The sequence below is a fragment of the Dromiciops gliroides genome, chromosome 5 (assembly GCF_019393635.1).
Source record: "Dromiciops gliroides isolate mDroGli1 chromosome 5, mDroGli1.pri, whole genome shotgun sequence".
Taxonomy (NCBI): domain Eukaryota; kingdom Metazoa; phylum Chordata; class Mammalia; order Microbiotheria; family Microbiotheriidae; genus Dromiciops; species Dromiciops gliroides.
The window spans coordinates 113,910,537-113,924,862 of record NC_057865.1 but is presented as its reverse complement, the minus strand read 5'-3'; the positions used below and the strand labels follow the sequence as shown (position 1 = coordinate 113,924,862).

At 43.2% G+C, this 14,326-nt stretch overlaps 1 protein-coding gene across 2 annotated transcripts in view; it reads right to left on the bottom strand.

Annotated features, from left to right (window-relative positions):
• PLXNA4 (plexin A4) overlaps positions 1-14,326 on the bottom strand; it is a 699,236-nt gene that overhangs the window by 552,830 nt on the left and 132,080 nt on the right. The window lies entirely within an intron of this gene.

The following is a 14,326-nucleotide window of genomic DNA, read 5'->3' as shown; positions in this document are numbered from 1 at the left end:
TACAGATGAGAAAACTGAGGCAAGCAGGGTGAAGTGACTTGCCTAGGGTCATACAGCTTGTAAGTATCTGAAGCTGGATTTGAACTCAGGTCCTCCTGACTAGAGGCTTGGTATCTGTCTACTGTGCCACCTAGCTGTCCCTTCATTCAGTCTTAGCTTATGGATAAGAAAAGGCACTCAATTGCTATGGTATTCGAGGTTCTCCATTTTGACATAGCAGAAAGAACTCTCAATCCTTGGGAGTCCAAAATTTTTGTTTCTCACCCAGTCGTGGAGGTGCTGTGTGATCTGAGGAAAGTTAGTGGACCTTTCTGTGCATCTGATTTCTACTCTATAAAAATAAGGAGAAGTATCTAAACCTTCTATTGGGGTTTCCATAAAGATTGCTGAGACTGAATGGGTAAAAAGTCTTTGAGTTCCTCAGGAAGAGGTGTGAGATAAAATACAAGTTGTCATTTTTCAAAAGACTTCAGTGGAGCCAAATGAAAAGGCATCTGGAGAACAGCGGGAGGGATCCTGCCAACAGAGCAGTGTGACATTAGACAACTTGATGCCTTCCAAATTTCCAAGCAAGGTTCCTTCTTAAAACACGCAAGTACACATACACACATGTACACACACACACACACACACGTACACACACACACCACCTCTGAGTGGTCAGGTTCCCAGAAGATTCTGTATGTTAAGTAAGTATTGGGGGGGGGGGGCTTCCTACCAAAGCCCTCTCTGCGACCTGTCCTTTGTCAATATAATAGAAAGAGAATCTTGGCAAAACTTGGGGGTCTGTTTCAAGATTCCAAGGAAATGTATTCAGTTCCCCCAAACACTTTCCCCAAACTGTCACGTGGGAGACTAGGGTATTTTCCGAGAGATACCATGGCTTTCCTAAAAATAAATAAGGAACTTCCAAATAAGGAACTGGAAAAGGAGGAAGAAACAGACAAGGGTAGGATGAGATGAGTGGTAGTAATAGGAACTCAGGGTGGAGGGTCATGTGATGGAAAGAGCCCTAGCTTGGAAGCCAGAAGAGGTGGGTGTGAACCTGGGGTCTGGTACTAACTGCCCATGTGACTTTGGGCAAGTCAATTAACCTCAATAGACCCATTTCTTCATATGAAAAGTAAGAGAGTTGGACAAAATGAAATACAGAAAGAATCAGTCCCTTGCGGCTCTAGATCCCATGTGAAGGGAAGACAGGGCTGTCAACATTGAGATTAAGAGTTCTTTCATTCCCCCTTCCACAAAGCAAGGCCTCAACTGCAACAGTCTTGACCCCAGACTTTGCTTCATAGAAGGTCTTTCGTTTCATGTTCTTGTGTCTTCTGCAATCCAAACTGATGGACTGGAATGGTTCCTCACATCACACATAAGGGAAACTGAGGCATGAGGAAAGGCAGCTCCCTGTCCATATCCTCACATCTGCCTTCCCGAGAATTCCATTTCTGAGTGGATCAAGGGGCTGAGATTCTCACCTTCCCCCAGCTTGGAAACAAACACACTCATAAATACAGTGCTTGTAAAAAGAGAATGGTACGGTTAGCCACTTATCGATTTAAAGTGCCCATTCCTCAAGGTCAGAGCCTCAAGGACTGCCATGTCCTATACAGTACCCAACTCTGTATTCTGTGGGCATACTGTAAAGCATTCATTGCATCAAAGGGAAGCCATCTGTCACAGCTCAGGGCTGGCAGTTTGTTGTATATAAATGCCTTTCCCAGTTTCCTCAGTGACTCCCTCCCCACAAGACCCTCTGTAACTTGCTGGGCTTACCTGGGTCTCAGTCTTTCTGAACTGTGCAATAGAGAGGACAGCCCTGGATGTCAGTCCCAGGTATAGGGAAGGAATGAACAATATGTGCTTAGTAAGGACATGTGTGTGGACTGATGTAGGGGTCTACAACCTTTTTGAGGAAGGGGACAACAAACATTCAGGAGTTTCTTAACAATAAAGTCCCTGAATAGAATAGGGGGATGATGCCCCTCAGCTGATGAACTTTTCTTGTCAGGGGAATCCTGATGCAGTGGTGAATGAGACACTAGAGAAATAACCAGCATGAGGTCATGGGAAGAGGGGCAGTTAGGTGGTGCAATGAATAGAACACCAGCCCAGTAGTCAGGAGAACCTGAGTTTAAATCTGGCCTCAGGCACTTACTAGCTGTGTGACTCTGGGCAAGTCACTTAACCCTGCATGCCTCAGTTTTCTCATCTGTAAAATGAGCTGGTGAAGGAAGTGCCAAACCAGTCCTGTATCTTTGCCAAGAAAACCACAAATTGGGTCACAAAGAGTTGGACACTGCTGAAATGAAACAACTGAACAACAACAATGGGAAGAGTCCTAGATTTGGAGTTAGGAAACCTGGACAAGTGATGTGACCAAAAGCCAATCACGGGGGCAGCTAGGTGGCACAGTGGATAAAGCACCGGCCCTAGATTCAGAAGGACCTGAGTTCAAATTCACCCTCAGACATTTGGCACTAGCTGTGTGACCCTGGGCAAGTTACTTAACCCTCATTGCTGCGGGGGGGGGGGAAAAAAGCCAATCAATCTCTTAGCCTCAATTTCCTCATCTGTAAAAAGAAAGTAATAATACTCACATGATCTCTCTCAATAATACATGATTTCTTTCAAAAGGTTGTTGTAAGGTAGTATTTTGCCAATCTTAAAGTGCTATGTGAATGTATTGTTGACATTATGAAGCTAACAGGTAATAATTTAACATCACCTAAACTATCCCTTAGGAAGAAGCATCCCATTTAGAGAATAGAGCTGCTCTCAGGTCAAGAGGATCTGAGTTCATGTCCTACCTTTCATACATATAGACTGTGTGACCCTGGGCAAGTCAGTTACCCTTATTTATTCCCAGAAACTCTCTAAGACTAAATTTCAGAACACATACTATTCTGCCTGGGAAGAGAAAATTTCCTTATTGAGGGTTCCCTCTATCATTTTTTTTTTTTGGTGGAGCAATGGGGGTTAAGTCCCTTGCCCAGGGTCACACAATTAGTAAGTGTCAAGTGCCAGAGGCCAGATTTTTTTTTTGAACTCAGGTCCTTTTGAACTCGTGTCTTTTTTAATCCAGGACCAGTGCTTTATGCACTGTGCCACCTAGCTGCCCCCTACCTCTATCATTAAAATCACAGGTCAGGTCCAAACAAAACAAAATCTTTCAAACAAACAATCTTTCTGTAATTTAGTTTTCTCATCTGTGAAATGGGGTGATTGAACTAGAGCCAGTGGCTTTCAAGTGTTTTGCAGAGTTAGAACCCTTCAGTGAAATGGAACTTTGGAGGAACTTTTTGGTGGTAGAAATCTTCTAAAAATATTATTGTTAATGCTGACTAACAAACATAAGGCTCATTCAAAACAAAACAAAAAACCTTGAAGCCTGGCTTGAGAAACATTGCAACAGACATTGTCTAATGTCCTTCCCAGTTCTAAGTCTGTGATGTTCTGGCCTCCTCAAGTTCCATTAGAACTTGCATTGTAGTTTTATCTTTGTTCATGTCACACACACACACACACACACACACATACACACATACCCTTAACCCCACCCCCACCAATAAAATGTAAGCTCCTTGAGTCCAGGAGCTACTCCATTTTTATCTTTGTAACTCCAGGTCCAAGTATCTAGTAGGGGCTTTATAAACCTTGGTGGGATTATTGAGAGCTGAGGGCAACCCACCCATGGGCTATGAGGACAACCCACAGAACCAGGCCCCAACATTCCCAGGGCATTCTGCCTTCCATTCAGCATACCCTTGGCCTCGTTCTCACTTGTTCACTGCTGGTTTCACAAGATTTTCTTCTAACACAGCCATGCCATGCTCAAAGCCTAATGCAGTTCTAGGACTGACATCAGATGCTCCCTGCCTTTGAGGTCACCTTTAGGCAATGTCCTCACTGTCTATCACTGTCTAATAGGACATCTAGAAGCATGCATTGCACTGTATCAATGGAGAGAGAAAATGCCTTTTAAGATGCTGATATTTTCCATTTGTAAGGGAAGCCTTACACATATCTGGAACCAGTGCTCTCAAAGAAATAAATTATATTGAGGAAGGAAAGAAGGAAGGAAGGAAGGAAGGAAGGAAGGAAGGAAGGAAGGAAGGAAGGAAGGAAGGCAGAGAGAGGGAAGGAAGGAAGAGAAAGAAAAAAGAATAGAAAGAATGAGATGAGGAACGAGAAAAGATATTTTATCTAATATGTCATTAGACTAAGCTATCATGCAGGAGCCATTGTCCAATCGTGGATTTCAACCCTTCAAGTCTCAGTGTTTTCTGTGGGTTCAAATTTGATTCCTATATTAGGACTTCTGGTTCCTCTTATTTCATGACCAAAAGGTGGGTATCTGTATACAGACATTTGAATCCATAGGTTTTTTTTTTTTTCATCTTATTCCTTTCTTGGAAGATCAAGAGAAGAATGGAGAGAGACAAACAGGCAGACAGACAGACAGACCACCTTTCCTGGAGAAGGACCAAGGAATCACTGACTTTCCTCAATGTGACCTTTAAGTCCCATAGATCATTCCCATCAAAGGAAGTGAGTAACTAAGTCTGGGTCAGTAGCCATACGGGAATTTAAAGAGTCAAGTTATAAACTGACCATAGGTTTATAGCTGATAGAACTGGGAGTTTAAAGAGGCCTTAGAGCATTCTGAGGGACCTCAGAGATCATTTGGTCTCACCCCCTCAGTTTATGGGGAGAGAAATAAAATGCCTCTCCCCACATCACACAGGTCATAAATAGGATCTTAGGAAAGAAGTTCCAGACCACAGAGGCCATCTTCATTTTACAGATGTGGAAACTGAGGCCGGGGGAGATAAAGTGATTTGCTCAAAGTCAACCAGGAAGTAAGCACCAGAGGTGGCATTCAAATCCAGGTCCTCTGACTCCAGAGCTGGTGTTCACAGAAAAGAATGGAAGTGGCCAAGTCAGTACAGAGCACACAGGCTTACAAACAGCTGGGCCCTCTATTTACCCAGAAGCACAGGTTCACTACTCAAGTCATTCCACAGGTTGGAACTGCTGCTAACTGCAGAGAGAGGTAAGGAGAAGTGGAGCAGTCGTCTGTGTGGTTACTGGCCCTGATGCAGCCCCTCCTCAGGACCGCCATTAGTAACAAGAAGAGGGCAACAGGGTGTTCAGCCACTACTCACAAACCATAACTGCAAAGCCAGGGATTGGTGTAGAGGGCAGGCAAAGAGCATCCCCGTTCCCCTGTTGTAGCCTCACTGGATTCCACATGAACCAACTCTAGCTAAGGATTCCTCCTCCCCCACCTGTGTCCCTTAGCAAGGAAAATGTCATCCCAGGAAAATGTGCCCATGAAAGCCATACAATCATGCTTCTTCCTTTTTTTTTTTTTTTTGGTGAGGCAATTGGGGTTAAGTGTCTCTTATTTATTAGCTGTGTGACAACAGGCAAGATGTAACTCAATTGCCTTATCTTTCATATAATATATGATCCACCCCAAGCCTCAGTTTCCTCATCTATTAAAAAAAGGGAATAATAATACCTTTTCAGAATGGTGGTGAGGTTTAAATGAGATAATATATGTAAAAGTGCTTGGAAAAATCTTCAAATGCTATGTATAGTCATCCATTTTTAATTTTTTTTCAATGAACTTTCCTCACAAGAACTATGTAAAATAGGTAATGCTAGTATCAAGATCTCACATGCGATAGGCAAGGGGAATAAGCTCAGAGAAGTTAGGTAATTTGCATTTGGGAAAAAAAAAACATAATGCTTTTAATAACCCCAAATTCCTGGAGCAAAGACTCATCTCTTTAAATATTAATGTTCTCCCAAGTTATGCTGTTGCAATATAAGTCTTGAAATATCACAATCTCTGAGGAATATAAGTTGTAGAAACCCCCAAGGGATAATGGAAAGATGTATTGTGGGCTCCACTAAGCTATGGCATGTTTTCAGGGGTGATCTCTATGCAAAAATTAGCTTAAGGATCATCACTGAAGAAATGTGCTAGCAGAAAAGAGTGACATTGGGCAGATGACCAGAGCATCCCATTGGCACACATTAACATCAATATTTAATAAATACTGGTAAATGTATTGATAAAAGGACCTAGAACAAAGGTTCTTCACCTTTTTTTGAGTCATGGACCCCTCAGGCAGCCTAGTGAAGCCTCTGGACCCCTTCTCAGAATCATGTATTTAAATGCATAAAATAAAATCAAAAAGATTGCGAAGGAAGACAATTATATTGAAACATCATAAAAAGAGACATTATTATTGAAATAATTCATTGAAATATTGAAAAAATAGTGATTTTAAGTCTACAGACTCAAAGTTAAGAACCCCTAACTTAGTTGAAAGTTTTCAGTAGATTAGGTACTTCTTGTATGGAGAACAAGAATGTTCTTGCTTAGTCATTTCAATCGTACCTGACTCTTTGGGACCCCATTTGGGTTTTTCTTGGCAAAGATACTAGAGCAGTTTGCCATGGAAGCTGGGGCAAACAAGGTTAAGTGACTTGCCCGGGATGACACAGCTAGTAAGTATCTGAGGCTGGATTTGAACTCAGGTCTTCCTGGCTCTAGGCCTGGCACTCTATCCACTTCATCACTTAGGTACACTGGAACAAGAATACCATAGAATGAAAGGACCCCAATATCATGTAGGGAGGGTGCAGGTTGTCAAGATCTCAAACTGAGTAATAAACTCCTACTTTAAGAATAATATACTTGTGATGGTGATGGAATGCTATTTTGTTACAAGAAATGACAAGTAGGATGATTTTAGAAAGGCCTGGAAAGACCTGTATAAACTTATGTACAATGAAGTGAGCAGAACCAAGAGAATATTGTGCACAGACACAGCAATATTGTGGGATGAAGAACTGTGAATGACTTAACCATTCTCAGCAATACAATCCCAAAGGACCAATGATGAAGCATACTATCCATGTCCAAAGAAAGAACTGATATTGATGGAACACAGACTGAGGCATGCAGTTTTTCACTTTCTTTCATTTTTTTCTTTTTATTCAAGTTTTCTTATACAAAATGACTAATATGGTAATGTTTTTTCATAATCATACATTTATAACCCATATCTAATTGCTTACCCCCTCAGGGAGGGTGGAGGGGAGAGAGGGAAGGAGAGATAGAATTTGGAACTCAAAACTTTAAATAAAAATGTTTATTTTTTTTTAAAGGAAGGAGAATATACTTGATGACAGATTGAGGGTAGAGAAGTGCTCACTGATTTGTGCTTCCTACATCACAGAGTTTTGAGGAAAGTGCTTTGCCAACTTATATCCCATTGAATTCAGAGTTGTTGTGATGACTACTAAGACTGGGGAATCCCTTCTGTGATTCCCACCTACCTATATTAGGAGACATTGAATCTCTCTGACTAGAGCTCTTTAAAAATAGGCTCAAATGAGAGACAGTAAGGCACGGCAAACAGAGGGTCAGTCTAGAAATCAGGAACACTTGGATCCAATCTTGTCTGTCCAGGGGCAGCTAGGTGGCGCAGTGGATAAAGCACCGACCCTGGATTCAGGAGGACCTGAGTTCAAATTCGGCCTCAGACACTTGACACTTACTAGCTGTGTGACCCTGGGCAAGTCACTTAACCCCCATTGCCCTGCAAAACAAACAAACAAACTAACAATCTTGTCTGTCCTATATATGCCGTATAGCCGTGGACAAATGACTTGTTCTCAGTGGGACTACATGGCCCCTGGGATTCCTTCCAGCTCTAGATAGACGTATGATACTATAGGACTATAAATTAGGAAGCAGGGGAATGGATCAGGTGGCCTTCAAGAACCCCTTTTTGCCATGGATTCTATAGAACCATATGGACAAGAGATCACACTGGTAGCTGGCACCCTGGCCATCTTGCAGGTCCTGCCCTGTTTTGGTCCCAGAGGGTCTCCCACTGGAGCATCATTCCACCAGGGGCCCACCAAACCAAAGCTGCTGCAGCTTAGAGAAGCCAGAGCTGACATTCCGAATTACAATCTAATAGCTTACCTCCCTTCATTCCTGCCTCAGCAGCAAAGGTTACTGTGCAATTACGTGTCGCTACATACAAATGACAGAGTCGTTACGGTTACTTTACCAATTACGGGGAAATTGCTCCCACTCTGCTGAGAGACTCACACTCCAAAAAATCTCCACCATCACAGAAAGCCGGATTTAAAAGGCAGACAATGCTACTCCCCAGTGGTAGCCACGTAGGGTTCTAGGGTAGAGCTGAGAAATGGTTCAAGGATGGATGCCAAGATTTTAAGGGGAGAGCAGCTGTGTCCCCATGGAATGTGCCCTCGGCACTCTCCTCAGGAGGGTGGACAGAGAGAGCGTATTTGGAGCATTCACCCTGTGAGATGGAGGCTGGGATAAGCCAACCCCTCCCTAGAGAACTGAAAGCTCTAGTCTAGAATTTTTTTAACCTGGGATCTACAGTCTTTCAAGGGATTTGTGTAGAGATTTCAGGAGTCTGTGACCTTGAATGGGAAAAAAAAATATTACATCCTTATTTTCACTGCCCTCTAACTGAAATTTAGCATTTCCTTCCATTATTAAAAACCTTCTTTTCTGAGAAAGGTTTCATAGGTTTCACCAGATGGCCCAGGGGTGCATGACACAAACAAGACTAAGACCCCCTTATCTTGTTGTAATTGTAAGGGATCTACTGAGCATCCCTCCGCCCTCAACTTGTTTTGCATCTTGGAGGGTGGGGAGGGAGGGGAAGGCAGGATCATCTCCTTTCTTCAATCCTCCCTCCCCCCAGCTGCCCATTGCCTGGGTCCACCACTTGCTCCTATACTCACCTCCCTATCCTAAAACCAGGTAGTTTCATCCTGGGCCCCAGTGCTCACAAGACCCTTGCTCATTGACCTCAGAAGCACAATTATAGCATTTCAGATTTGGGAGGGAGCTTGGAGGTCGACTAGTCCAACCCATACCTAAACAGAACTTTGTCAGGCCAGTTATCTGAGCTGGTTAATGGCCAGAGTTAATGAGGCCAAGGTCATGGGCTGTATCCCTTGGAGTCTAGTTACCTTTTCCCCCAGAGGAATACCCAGGTGTACTCATAGCCATAGGCAGTATTCCTAACCCCCAAAGCTACCTTGTAAAAATGTATGCTGCTATGATGAGTCAAAAGGAGGATGGGATGTGAGAAAGAGTGGGTTATAGGGGATCAGAGACATAGAGCTGGATGGGACCTTAGACCCAAATTTTACAGATGAGGGAACTGAGGCTCAGAGAGGTTACGTAACTATCCCAGGTCATGAGGGTAGAGAGGGACAGATGCAAGTGGAAGGCACAGTGGTGCTTGGCCTGGAGTCAAATCCACTCTCAGACACTTACTAGCTGCATGACCCTGGGCAAGTCACTTAACCTGTCTGCCTCAGTTTCCTCATCTATAAAATGGAGATAATAATAGCATCTCCCTCCCAGCATTGTTGTGAGGATCAAACAGGATAATAACTATAAAGCTTTTAGCATAGCACCTGGCACACAGTAAGGGATATGTAAATGTTAGCTATTATTATTAACATCATTATCATTACTGGTGCTGGGTGAATAACATATCTTCTCACCCCAAGGGTAGCATATACAAGGTTAAACTGGATCTTCGGGGATTTATTGATGCTTGGGTTATTCCTGGCCGCCCAGTGTAATGAAAAGACAACTCTTCTGAGGCAACTTCCCTCATCCTGCCCTCCCCAGTAATGGGATTAATAATGCCCCACTTTATCCTGAGGACTTGGAAGCTGAAAGCACTCCATCAACATAAAAACCAGAGCACCTTTCCTGAGCCCCAAGAGCTTGGGAGTAATTGTCTCCTTCCTAGTTTATAGGAGGAAAGTGAATTGGGACTTGTCCAAGCTCTGTGGCCGGTAAAGGAGTCCTGGCTCCTGGCTCCTCGCCCCTGGCCAGGACTATAAAAGGCTGGGGTTGAGAGGACAACGGAAGACGAACAGCCCTCAGCTCTCCAGGGAGGAAGTTAACAGAAGTCTGGCCTTATTCTGCAGAGATTCATCTTGCTGGGTGTAGGTGGCCATGGCTAGTGGACTGACATTGCATTCCCTGAGGCTACCGAGGGAGAACATGGGAGACAGTGATAAGACAAGGCATTTGTGCACCCTAAGCAAAGGGCGGAAAGGGAGGAGGAGGAGGAAGGCCTGGCTGGTGAGCCTTGGGAACAGAAATACCTGTGTTAGCAGACAACAAACTAAATCTCTCAGTGACCTGAGACCAATCTAGGGTAGAAGTTCTTCACCAGGAGTCCATGAGCTCCCAAAGGATCTATGGACAGATTTTAGGGGATCTATGAACATGGATAGGGGGGGGGGGGAATGACTTTTTTTTCCAACATATTTGGTTTCTTTTGTGATCCTTTTAAAAAATAAATGCATTTAAAAGTGTGATTCTGAGAAAGGGTCTATAAGCTTTATCAGACTGCCAAAGGGGTTCGTGATCCCCAAAAAGGTGAAGAACCCCTACTCTGCTGATGTGTTACAGGGGAGTTGCCCATCAGTATCCCTGAAGGGAGTTTTCCTATCTAGCGATCCCCTATACTGGTAGATCACATACATATCCTAAAGGAAAAAAGTCAAAGGTAGAAAATCACATTCCTTGTGTGTTAGGGTCCACAGAGCTAGTTATCCGAGTCAGGACTAGATTTTCATTTTTATAAGATCAGATCTTTATAATAGGAGGAAGGGAGCCCAGAAAGCCCACACTCCCATCCTCTCCTTTTACAAAGAAGGAAGCTGCAGTCAAGGGAGGTGGTGATTGTCAAACACAAAATTCCTAACTCCCAGGTCAAGGCTCTTTCTACCTTCATAGGAAAACAAAACAAAACAAAACAAAACAAAACAAATCAACTGGGGGAGCTGAACTCAGGCAGGGGTTTGACCCTAGGATAAAACCGGAAGACTTAGAAGTAAAGCAGAAGAAGAATCAGGAAAGACCACTCAGAGAATGAATCCCTCCTTCATGAACAATCCTGTCATTAAGAGTAGGGTCAGGGGCAGCTAGGTAGCAGAGCGGATAGAGTACCGGCCCTGGAGTCAGGAGTACCCGAGTTCAAATCCGGCCTCAGACATTTGACACTTACTAGCTGTGTGACCCTAGACAAGTCATTTAACCCTAATTGCCTCACAAAACAAACAAACAAACAAGAGTAGGGTCATAGGGTTAGAGTTTGGAAGAATCTTAGAGGAAGTCAGAGGATTCAATCCATTCATCTTACAGATGAGAAAATTGAGATTCAGAGACCCTGACTTGCCCAAGGCCACACAGTAGGAAGTATAAGTAGGCAGTCTACAGATGTCTTGGCCTTCTGTGGCCACTGGTAGAAAGACAAAAGTGGAATGGGATGAGCTCCCAAAGTGTTCTTTTTGGGCCTCGGGCTAATGCTCGTGTGCAAGGCAATTTGATTAGGGAATATGGAGGGAGGAGAATGAGAAATGGAAAGATTAGAGGAGAATATGGTTTATAAAGCTCCTAGAGGATGAGTGAGGGAAGGGGGTAGGATTTTCAGGCCCTTTCCACTCTGTCGCCACAAATTCCCCATCATTATTTCACATGCACTCATACACACCTACTCACAGCTCACCACAGTAAAACGACCTAGTAAGTGGCTAATCAGGGAAGTGCTCATGTGGGGAATTCTTTTTAAAAGGGAGATATTGATCAGATAAGCTGTAACCTTTCATGTCTAAGTGCAGATTCCAATTGTAAAGCTCTCTGTGGTGGGGAATGATAATGATCCCCCATTTATGGGAAATCATATCTCCCATGCAGCCACCGACCCCAGCGGATTCCATAAATATACCTGGCCCAAAATGGCAGCCCCCTCTTGGGAGGCTACTGTAGAACAGTTGCCAAGCACCAGTCCTCATAGGGATAACGGGAGATGCTGGGCCCCTTTGAAAGAAAAAGGGTCTTCTAGGGAACAGATGTGTATTTATCAGGAGAGATCATGCTCATAAAGCACTCTGCAAACCTGGAAGCATTATGGGCTATGTGATTCAGTTCAGTTCAAGAATCATTTATTAAGTCCCTACTAAACAGCAGATGCTGGGTACCAGAGATGCAAAGTCAGAAATAAAACCTGCCTTTAAGAAGCTTGCCTTCTACTCTACTAGGATGGAATTTGAGTTGGATAAAATTTAGTGGTGTGTGTGTGTGTGTGTGTGTGTGTGTGTGTGTGTGAATAAGTAAAAATAAAATAAAATAGGTAAAGAAAATAAGGAAAGAAAAATACAAAATAATGTGGGGCAGTATTAACAATGAGGGGGTGGGGACCAGTTAAGAGCTTCGTGGAGGAGGTAGCCTTGAAAGTAGCTAGAGTCAAGGAGGTAAAAATGTAGAGGAAGAGCAGACAAGACATGGGGGCGGGGGGGATCATTTATACTAAGGTCTGGAGGGAGGAAATGAGCTGTGTTAAACTGTGGCATACAAGCTGGATGGAGTTGACTGGTTTGGCTGAAATGTATATGAACATCCACTTATATCAGCATGGTATAGTGGAGCCTCAGAGTCAGGATGATCTGGGTTCAAGTTCTCCCTCTGACAACTGTTGGCTATGTGATTCTGGGAAAGTTACTCCAGCTCTAGGGGCTAAGACTTTAAGTTGTAGTGAAGCTTGTAGTTCAGTCATTTTTCAGGCATGTCCAACTCTTCATGACCCTGTTTGGGGTTTTCTTGGCAAAGATGTTGGAGTGGTTTGTCATTTTCTTCTCCAGCTCATTTTACAGATGAGGAAACTAAAGCAAACAAGGTTAAGTGACTTGCCCAGGGTCACACAGCTAGTACATGTCTGAGGCCAGATTTGAACTCAGGAAGAGGAGTCTTCTTGACTCCAGGCCAGGACCTCTATGCACTATGGTGCCACCTAGCTGCTCTTTGCACTGGCAGAAGGAGTTTCTTTAGATCAATGAAATCACAGGTTCAGTCCCTATCCTGTCATTATCATAATCACTAATAATATTTATGTAATTATTAGTATTGCTCTTTGCAAAACTCTAATGAGTTTAGGTTTCCAGCTTATCAAAATGATCATTTCCCTCAGGGGGTATAAAAGATAATCCAAGTACATTAGAAAATGCATTCCTATGACAGATATACAAAACCCTAAATATGGAAGAAGAAGAAAAACTCCCTTGGCCACATTATTCTGAACGTGATGGGTTTTCCTTACATTGACCTCCCTTCCTTGTCGAAGCTGCAGAGCTGACCCATCTCTGACTCACCCATAAGAGTCATATGCCAGGTGAGAGATGACCCAGCTCTTCTGGCTGTGTGTGCGACATCCAGAAGAAATGGAAGTGTGAATAAAGAGCCCATCCACTTAGTTACTAATGCATTATCTCGGGACGATTCTTTATTGTGTCTTTCTCAATGAGATTGTGGAGGAAATGAATGTGTACAGAAAGAGAGCCAGCCAGCCACAGCCACAGCCACGGGAACCTCCTTAGACAAATAGGTTATTGAAACAGCTTAGCCAAAAGTATCCTGGGGATTATACACACACACACACACACACACACACACACACACTACACTAAATTATATCCAACTCAAAATTACAACCTAGTAGAGTTTAAGTTACCTGAAGGAAGAAATCAGCTTCTCAATTTGCATACCCCTTACCTGGTACAGTACCTGGCACACAGTAGGCATTTAATACATGCTTGTTAATTGAGTAACTAATCCAAGCTATCCAAAGGCCTCAATATTCTCTCCCCTTTTCTTCCCCAACCGTGACTGGGAAATGACATTTAAAATGACAGCCATTGCTTTTTTAAAAACATTATGGACCTGACATTTGCCATTTGCCAACTTGATATTGTTCAATCATGTCTGATTCTTCATTACCCTATTTGGGGTTTTCTTGACAGAGATTCTAGAGTGGTTTGACATTTCCTTCTCTAGTTCATTTTTACAGATGAGGAAACTGAGACAAACAAGGTTAAGCAACTTACCCAGGGTCATGCAGCTAAGAAAGTGTCTGAGGCTGGATTTGAACTCAAGAAGAGGGGTCTTCCTGACTCTAGAACCAGCACTCTTTCCACTCCACCACATGGACAGGTAAATACAGCTTACCCAGCTACTTGGAACCCACCAAACGTTCTACTCAATTAGGAAAGACAGACAGACATATAGACACGGACATGAATATGGATATACATATACATATATAGTATATATGAATATATCAATGTGTATATATACATATACATACACACACACACACACACACACACACATATATATATATATATACTGCTTTTGACTTAGGCTTCATAACCATCTGGGAGTCCACTGTGT